A 10,077-nucleotide genomic window follows, 5' to 3' on the forward strand; every position below is an offset into this window, starting at 1 on the left:
TACAATTTTCCAAGAATTTAAACAGCTAAACAGCAAGTAGCATCTTGTTAGAGTACAGGAATTTACCTATGGAGAACCTCGATAGCTGCCGAATATTATTAATGATTATATATGTAATTTAAAATAATGAATTATATACCATTTCTTATGTTACGTCTTTGGCGGGTAGGCCGTTCTGCGGGTTTACAACCGAATTGTTTAAAAATCACACTATTTTAAATGTATGAGTCACTAGTATGCTCTGATATATGTTCTGCAATGAAAATAAAGATTGTTTTGTTGTTAATTACTCCATAAATGTGTAATGTGTTAATTCAGTCTAAAATCTTTTTGCAACGTTTATATGCGATATACGTAGCTGGAAACTACCTAATATTTAAAAATAATAGTTACAACATTCTATTAATATATAATGTTGAAATATATATCACACAAAGTCTGTATATCTGTTTTTAGATGTCTTATAAATCTTCTTTTAAAATAGTATTAATGATTTTTATGAATCTTGAGTAAAAATTATGTTAATTATTATTAGTCTAATTGTTATTATTTTAAGTAAAAGAATTGCAAGTATTCGCATAACCACGGGCTCTCTGTTTGTGTATGAATGCACGGATTTGTTTTTGTTATGAGAGGGACGCCTTAGAAAGCATGGTGTAGGCCACCTGTGGCTCGCATCCGATCCCACGATCGTCGTCGCCCCTAAATCAACACAACAGGTATTTAGTATTTACGATTATAATAAGTAATATTTCTTTAATAATAATATTGCAGCAGGTGGTGTAGTGGTAGGACACTCGCCTGGCGTTCCGCGAGCGCTATGTCATGCGTTCGTATCCTGGCCGGGGAGGATTTACTGGGCGCAATTCCTTAACTGTAGCCTCTGTTTAACGCAATAGTAAAATGTGTACTTGGATGAAAAAACGATTCTTCGCGGCGGGGATCGTATTCCAGGGACCTGCCCGAAACGCTACTCGTACTAGTGGCTGTACAAGAATGTAACAACTCTTGTATATATCTCAGGTTAGGGGCTAGGCATTTACACTCTTAGGTCAGCAAACTAGCTAGAAGGTTAGACTATTAGACTCCACTGGTCAATCGGGGCCCTGCATGACTCAGCTTATCCTAACCTAGCCCAGCTTAAACCATCTTAGCATAGTTCATTCTAGCTGTGCATAGTGCTTGCACAGCCTTGCTTATCCTAGTTTACCTCTTCCTAGCCTACCGTAGCCAAGCCTATCCCAGTATACCCTTACCTAGTCTTGCCTAGCCTAACCCTGCCTTGCTTTTAAACATGACCAGTCCTTCCTACCCTAGCCAAGCCCTGACCAGCTTAGCCAAGCCAATCCCTGCCTAGATTTAGCATAGCCTTGCCTTTTTATTAATATATAGAGGGTACCACCTCTGGTTGAGTTTGTAGGAACCCTCCACTTATAGGGTTGAGGGTTCCATATATATATATATATATATATATATATATATATATATATATATATATATATATATATATATATATATCGTACCTAGTAGCCAGAACACACTTCTATGCCTACTATGCAAGGCCCGATTTGCCTAATAAGCCAAGTTTTCATGAAATAATTGTTTTCCGACTACCTAACCTACCTAACCTAACCTAACCTAACTTTTTCGGCTACCTAACATAACCTAACCTATAAAGATAGGATAGGTTAGGTTAGGTAGGGTTGGTTATGTTCGGTCATATATCTACGTTAATTTTAACTCCAATAAAAAAAAATTGACCTCATACGTAATGAAATGGGTAGCTTTATCATTTCATAAGAAAAAAATTAGAGAAAATATATTAATTCATGAAAACTTGGCTTATTAGGCAAATCAGGCCATGCATAGTAGGCTGAGAAGTGCGTTCTGGCTACTAGGTACGACATATATATATATATATATATATATATATATATATATATATATATATATATATATATATATATATATGTATATATATATTTATATATAATTAGCATAGCCTTGGTTGCCTCAGAGAAGCACTTCTCAGGCAGAGAAGTGCGTTCTGGCTATTAGGTACGACATATATATATATATATATATGTATGTATGTCGTACCTAGTAGCCAGAACGCACTTCTCAGCCTACTATGCAAGGCCCGATTTGCCTAATAAGCCAAGTTTTCATGAATTAATGTTTTTTCGACTACCTAACCTACCTAACCTAACCAAACCTAACTTTTTTGGCTACCTAACCTAACCTAACCTATAAAGATAGGTTAGGTTAGGTTAGGTAGGGTTGGTTAGGTTCGGTCATATATCTACGTTAATTTTAACTCCAATAAAAATTTTTTTACCTCATACATAATGAAATGGGTAGCTTTATCATTTCATAAGAAAAAAATTAGAGAAAATATATTAATTCAGGAAAATTTGGCTTATTACGCAAATCAGGCCTTGCATAGTAGGCTGAGAAGTGCGTTCTGGCTACTAGGTACGACATATATATATATATATATATATATATATAATATAAATAATGTGTGTGTAAACATGCCACGTGTGTGTAAATCACAAAAATTAACACTTGATGAAAAATGTGACAGTGTCAGACCACGGAGGAAGAATTGAAACAGGAATTTCCATAAGTACTTTCATATATTAATACATCTTCAGAAGGAATAATTTTTTATATAAATTAAATTAAAAAAAATCATTCCTCCATCGTCTGACACTCATATATATATATATATATATATATATATATATATATATATATATATATATATATATATATATATATATATATATATATATATATATATATATATATATATAATGTGTGTGTGTGTGTGTACTCACCTAGTTGTGCTTGCGGTGGTTGAGCTCTGGCTCTTTGTCCCGTATGTATGTATTCATATATATATATATATATATATATATATATATATATATATATATATATATATATATATATATATATATATATATAATATATGCGAACAAGCCTGAATGGTCCCCAGGACAATATGCAACTGAAAACTCACACCCCAGAAGTGACTCGAACCCATACTGCCAGGAGCAACGCAACTGGTATGTACAGGGACGCCTTAATCCGCTTGACCATCACGACCAGACATAAGGAAGTGATAGCCGAGGCTATTTGACCCACTTCCTCGCTGGCACTCGGATGGTAATCTTGGGCATAGCATTTTATCAAATCACCTCATTTTTGGGGCAACACGTGAGGAACACAAATGCGAACAAGCCTGAATGGTCCCCAGGACAATATGCAACTGAAAACTCACACCCCAGAAGTGACTCGAACCCAATACTGCCAGGAGCAACGCAACTGGTATGTACAGGGACGCCTTAATCCGCTTGACCATCACGACCAGACATAAGGAAGTGATAGCCGAGGCTATTTGACCCACTTCCCCGCTGGCACTCGGATGGTTATCTTGGGCATAGCATATGGGTTCGAGTCACTTCTGGGGTGTGAGTTTTCAGTTATATATACTGTATATATATATATATATATATAATATTAATATTATATATCCTGCCTGAAATGCTGCGTGTACTAGTGGCTTTACAAGATTTTGTGGTTATTCTCTATATCTGGTTCACCTAAAAGTAAATAAGTACCTGGGAGTTAGACAGCTGCTATGGGCTGCTTCCTAGGGATGTGTGTGTGTGTTTGTATTCATGTTGAATTTTACAAAGTAGGAAGAGATGTTTGTATAAAAAAAAAATCAAATATTTTTTAAAGTATAAGTAGATTTGATATTTTTCTCTAATTGTTTATTTCTGCTGTCTCGCCTCCTTTATAAAATGGCATCATTCTTGCTTTTTTAAGGATATCAGGAAAAGTAAGGCACTCCAGAGATTTGTTGACTCCTTCCTAGTGTTGCCTAGCCCAGCCCAGCCTAGACAAGGCAGGCTGGGCATCCTAGCCTCACGCAGCTTAGCCCCAACCTACATGTAGCATCCCAGTCCATCCTAAGTGATCATTACCTTACTGGCTGTGTTTTCTCTTCAGCCCTGAATGTAATGTGGTGGAACATAAGCAGATACATATCAGGTCTTAGAGAATCTGTACTTCATACATTTCTTAATAATGTCTCACAAATATTTAAATAATTAAAAAAAAATTGTATAATAACTTCATATTATTCTTGCAATTTATTTTTGCATTTTTTTTATACAAAATTTACATTTTAAAAGATTACCTCTATTTTTAGATTGATGACTTGAAGACTACAGTGCCATCCACAGCAAATCATGGTCTTAAAATATCTCCTAGCAATGACGAGACCAATTTTCGCAGAGATCAAATTTTTGCTAAGCAGTAGTCACAGGTAAATATATATTATATATATAATATTATATATATAAAATTAACTACTTCATTGCTCAAAGCACCTTTAGACATTCTGAGAGTTGTGCTATTTTATTAATTAATTAATTAGGCTATATTTTAATGTTTTGTAATGTTTTCATTACTTTTTTTGTTTTGAAATATAAATTGTTGAGTTTTGAAACATTTTGACATTAACTATACCTGAATATTTATAAACAAAAAAATACCAGAACTATGTCCTTGACAATTGCACTAAGAAGTCTTTGCCAAAATCAGGTGCTCAGTGCAGTAGTTAAAAACTTAAAAGTTGTACCACCTCTGGTGCACGATTAGGGACCCATAGCCTCAGAGAAGAAAATAGAGAGTGCTCAGAGAAGGCCTTGAATAATAGGCAGGCTGTTTGTGTGTGTTTCGACGGTAAGCTTGCTGACACCAAATGTAGTTACCTAAGTGTAGTTACAGGATTAGAGCTACGCTCGTGGTGTCCCGTCTACCCAGCACTCTTTGTCACATAATGCTTTGAAACTACTGACGGTCTTGGCCGCCACCACCTTCTCACTTAACTTGTTCCAACCGTGTACCACTCTGTATGCGAAAGGAAATTTTTTTATATTTCTTTGGCATCTTTGTTTAGTTAGTTTAAATCTATGACCTTTTGTTCTTGAAGTTCCAGGTCTCGGGAAATCTTCCCTATCGATTTTATCAATTCCTGTTACTATTTTGTACATAGTGATTTTATCACCTCTTTTTGTTGTCTTCTAGTGTTGGCATATTTAATGCCTCTGACCTCTCCACATAGCTCTTGCCCTTTAGTTCTGGGAGCCACCTAGTAGCATGTCTTCGCACCTTTTCCAGTTTGTTGATGTGCTTCTTAAGATATGGGCACCAAACAACCGCTGCATATTCTAGCCTTGGCCGAACAAAACTCGTGAACAATTTCTTTAGTATTTCGCCATCCATGTATTTAAACGAAATTCTGAAGTTAGAAAGCGTGGCATAGGCTCCTCACACAACGTTCTTTATGTGGGCCTCAAGTGATAGTTTTCTATCTAGAATCAACCCTAGACCTCTTTCTTTTATCAGAATTATATAAAGATTTCTCACATAATTTGTAGGTTGTGTGGGATCTATGTTCTATTCCACATTCCATAACATGGCATTTATTCACATTAAATTTCATTTGCCAAGTGGTGCTCCATATACTTATTTTGTCCAGGTCTTCTTGAAGGGCATGACAATCATCTAAATTTCTTATCCATCCCATTATCTTAGCATCATCAGCAAACATGTTTATATAATTCTGTATTCCAACTGGTAGATCATTTATGTAGACAATGAACATTTCTGGTGCATGTACTGTGGTACTCCACTTGTGACACTTCTCCAGTCCGATTGCCTCTGATTACTGCCCTCATTTTTCTATCAGTCAGAAAATTTTTCATCCATGTTAGAAGCTTACCTGTCACCCATCCAAAATTTTCTAGTTTCCAGAACAACCTCTTATGTGGAACTCTGTCGAAAGCCTTTTTTATGTCTAGATAGATGCAGTCAACCCAACTACCTTTTTCCTTTAAAATCTCTGTGGCTCAATCATAGAAACTGAGTAAATTCGATACACAGGATCTTCCAGATCGAAAACAATACTGTCTGTGTGATATTATATAATTTCTCTCCAGGTGTTCTACCCATTTAGTTTTTATTATTTTTTTTTTGTTTTCAATCCTTTCACTGTTACACTTGTCAATGATTCAGGTCTATAACTGAGAGAGGTGGGGTCTTCCCTGTTGCCACTTTTGTAGATTGGAACTATGTTAGCCTTTTTCCACATGTTTGCTATGACTCCTATACACAGGGATGCCTGAAAGATCAGGTGAAGTGGAAGGCTGAGCTCAGATGCACATTCTCTCAGAACCCATGGTGAAACTCCATCTGGACCAACTGCTTTGTTCTTACTTAGCTCCTTTAGCATATTTTCCACTTCATCTCTAGACACCTCTATACGCTCTATGATGTTCTCAGAAATTCTTATTGTGTCTGGTTCTCTTAAGATTTCATTTTGTATAAACACACTTTGGAACTTTTGGTTTAATGTTTCACACATTGCATTATCATTTTCTGTGAATCTGTTTCCTATTTTCAACCTCTGGATATTATCCTTTACCTGCAATTTGTTGTTCATGAATTTGTAGAATAGGCCCAGTTCTGTTTTACATTTATCCATTATCCCTTTTTAAAAATTTCTTTCTGCCTCTTCCCTTACTGCTGTATAGTTGTTTCTCGCATCTTTGTATCGCTGGTATGATTGGGGGTTTGGCTTCTTTCTATTTTGATACCTGCTTGATGGGGTTCTGCTCTTCTACTCCCCAAGCCCGGCCCGAGGCCAGGCTCGACTTGTGAGAGTTTGGTCCACCAGGCTGTTGCTTGGAGCGGCCCGCAGGGCCACATACCCACAACATCCCGGCTGATCCGGAACTTCTCTTAGAAAACAGTCCAGTTTTCTCCTGAAGATGTCCACGGTTGTTCCGGCAGGAACAACCGTGCAACCGTGCTCTGAAGGGGAAAGTGAATACTGAGCAGTACTCGAGACGGGACAACATAAGTGACTTGAAGAGTACAACCATTGTGATGGGATCCCTGGATTTGAAAGTTCTCATAATCCATCCGATCTTTTTTCTGGCCGACGCAATATTTGCTTGGTTATGCTCCCTAAACATTAGATCGTCGGACATCATTATTCCCAAATCCTTGACATGCTGTTTTTCTACTATGGGAAGATTCGATTGTGTTTTGTACCCTGTATTATGTTTCAGATCCTCATTTTTGCCATACCTGAAATTTATCATTGTTAAACGTCATGTTATTTTCTGCTGCCCAATCGAAAACTTTGTTGACATCTGCTTGTAGTTTTTCAATGTCTTTCATTCCATTTTTGTGTCTTTTGGTCTGTGGCCCTCTCTCAATTTCTGTTGAACCAATCCTGTTTTCTGGCCCTGCATCTCTGTTTTGGTATGAATGTTTGTGTGCCTTCATTGTATATTTTGCAAAATTTGGCATACATTTAATTTACTTCCCTGTCTAGCAACAAGTCTGCCTAATTACTTATTAAAAAAAATTTGAAGTTCCCCATAGTGACCTCTCTCTCTTGAAATCAAGTTTATCAACTGTTTCAATGTCCCCATTTTCTGTGTGTGTGTGTTTGGAGGCTAAGCTTGCTGATACCATGTGTGTGTGTGTTTGGAGGCTAAGCTTGCTGATACCATGTGTGTGTGTGTGTGTGTGTGTGTGGAGGCTAAGCTTGCTGATACCATGTGTGTGTGTGTGTGTTTGGAGGCTAAGCTTGCTGATACCGTGTGTGTCTGTGTTTGGAGGCTAAGCTTGCTGATACCATGTATGTGTGTGTGTGTGTGTGTTTGGAGGCTAAGCTTGCTGATACCGTTTGTGTGTGTGTTTAGAGGCTAAGCTTGATGATACCATGTGTGTATTTGGAGGCTAAGCTTGCTGATACCATGTGTGTGTGTGTGTTTGGAGGCTAATCTTGCTGATACCATGTGTGTGTGTGTGTGTTTGGAGGCTAAGTTTGCTGATACCATGTGTGTGTGTGTGTGTTTGGAGGCTAAGCTTGCTGATACCATGTGTGTGTGTGTGTGTTTGGAGGCTAAGCTTGCTGATACCATGTGTGTGTGTGTGTGTGTGTGTGTGTGTGTTTAGAGGCTAAGCTTGCTGATACCATGTGTGTGTGTGTATTTGGAGGCTAAGCTTGCTGATACCATTTGTGTGTGTGTGTTTAGAGGCTAAGCTTGCTGATACCATGTGTGTATTTGGAGGCTAAGCTTGCTGATACCATGTGTGTGTGTGTTTGGAGGCTAAGCTTGCTGATACCATGTGTGTGTGTGTGTTTGGAGGCTAAGTTTGCTGATACCATGTGTGTGTGTGTGTTTGGAGGCTAAGTTTGCTAACACCGTGTGTGTACTCACCTGTTTAAATAATAATAGGGGTGTGTACCACCTCTGGTGCAATTGTAGGGACCCACAGCCTTGAAGAAAATAAAGAGTATTCAGAGAAGACCTTGTGGATTCTCACTGAACACTAATCTTTTCTTCTCCTACCACCCCTCTTATTTTGTTTTATGCTGTATTCTATTATATATCATATAAATACATAGCCAAATGGCAATATTTATTATGTCTATACAAAAAGAAGACATCCACTTTATTTTTTTTCTCTCCTTTGTTTCTATGTGGATTTTGTTGTGACTAATGATTCTCCTCCTTCCCATCAACAGGTCTTCCTCACTGGGCTTGCTCGGCTTTTGTGTTACTGTGAGGGTGCCATCATCGTTTACCCTTCAAGACTGACTCATGCTGGCATTGCATTTGTGGACTTCCCTTCACAGTAAACAGTCCTTCTCCATATGGTGATTGTCCAGGGCAAGCAGGGTGTGACTGCCATCTTGGAGAATCAGGGTCTTTTAATATGAAGAATCTTCCGTCTTCTCTACTTACGCCAGCTTGTGCCGGCCTTGCATTCTTGTTACTTCATGGCCCTAGGGCCTTTTTTATTTATTTTACATAATAAATTTTTTTATTAATACCCGTGTTTCACAAGAGATCCTTAACATTTTAAGCACCAATTGTATTGACTAATGTACGTCTTGTAACCTTTAAGACATAAATAGACAAGATATAGATAAATGAGTGAATAATACTGAGTGACTAGGTTAGGACGAGGAACATAGTACAGTGTCTGGCTTTGGAAGAATGCCTACTGTTTTAGAAACCTTATTGCCATGATCATAATCGTATGGGTTAAAAAGCATTTGTTGTCACTCCTACACTGTGGCTTGTTGAGCTTGAAACCTTTGCTCCTTGTTCGTGTTACATCTGACCTTTTGAAGAAATTGTATGAATCAATATCCTCCAAATTGTTCAGTATTTTAAAGGTTTCGCTCTATTACTCTCTCATTTGCATATATCTAAGCATATAGATTAGATATAGATTTAGATTAGATTTTTTAGTCAGGTAAAGGTACATACATTGCAGATGAGTTACAAAGGGAAAGACAATGACTAGAGTTCACTAGCTCTATTGGAAGAGAAACGTCTGCAAGACAAGTGTGGGCAAAAATTAAGGTAGCTAAGGGGAGCAGAGCCCGGCCTGCGGCTCACAACGACCCCCAGGGTAAGGCTGAAGAACTAATTCACAAGTGGAGTGATGCAGCATCATCCTCCTCCCTCCCTGCAGAAGTAAGCAGGGAACAGCTCCTCCGACATAATGACAGAAGGATTAGGATAACAAGAGCACAATCTAGTGATGACGAGTATGGGGAACCAATTACAGCCAAGGAAGTAAAGGGGGCTATGAAAAGGGTAAAAGTACAGCACCTGGTGAAGATGGCGTCACCTACGACATACTCAATGCACTGTGTGAAGTGTCTGGCAATCCACTACTCCACCTGTTTAACAAGTCATTCCTATGTGGAGTGTTGCCCACACAATGGAAACATGCAATAATGGTCCCAATACCGAAACCCAATGACCCTGGCAATTATAGACCTATCAGTCTCATGTAATGCACTTGGATGATGCTTGAAAGGATCATCCTAAACCGACTATTGCACAAAATAGGCAGGTTAGGGGAGGGGTCAATGGATTTGTTAAAGGACGGACGACAGCAAACTATAGTTAATTACCTTGCTAATGATACAGCTAAGTACTCCCAATAAACTCGCACCTC

The 10,077-nt window shown here is 37.9% G+C and overlaps 1 long non-coding RNA gene across 1 annotated transcript; it reads left to right on the top strand.

Annotated features, from left to right (window-relative positions):
* Window positions 1–595: 595 nt before the first annotated feature.
* Window positions 596–8,932, top strand: LOC138366916 (uncharacterized). The gene is made up of 3 exons (XR_011229254.1): window positions 596–719; window positions 4,226–4,342; window positions 8,627–8,932. It is a non-coding gene; the product is annotated as an uncharacterized lncRNA (long non-coding RNA).
* Window positions 8,933–10,077: the final 1,145 nt, after the last annotated feature.

The sequence above is a fragment of the Procambarus clarkii genome, chromosome 2 (assembly GCF_040958095.1).
Source record: "Procambarus clarkii isolate CNS0578487 chromosome 2, FALCON_Pclarkii_2.0, whole genome shotgun sequence".
Classification (NCBI taxonomy): Eukaryota; Metazoa; Arthropoda; class Malacostraca; order Decapoda; family Cambaridae; genus Procambarus; species Procambarus clarkii.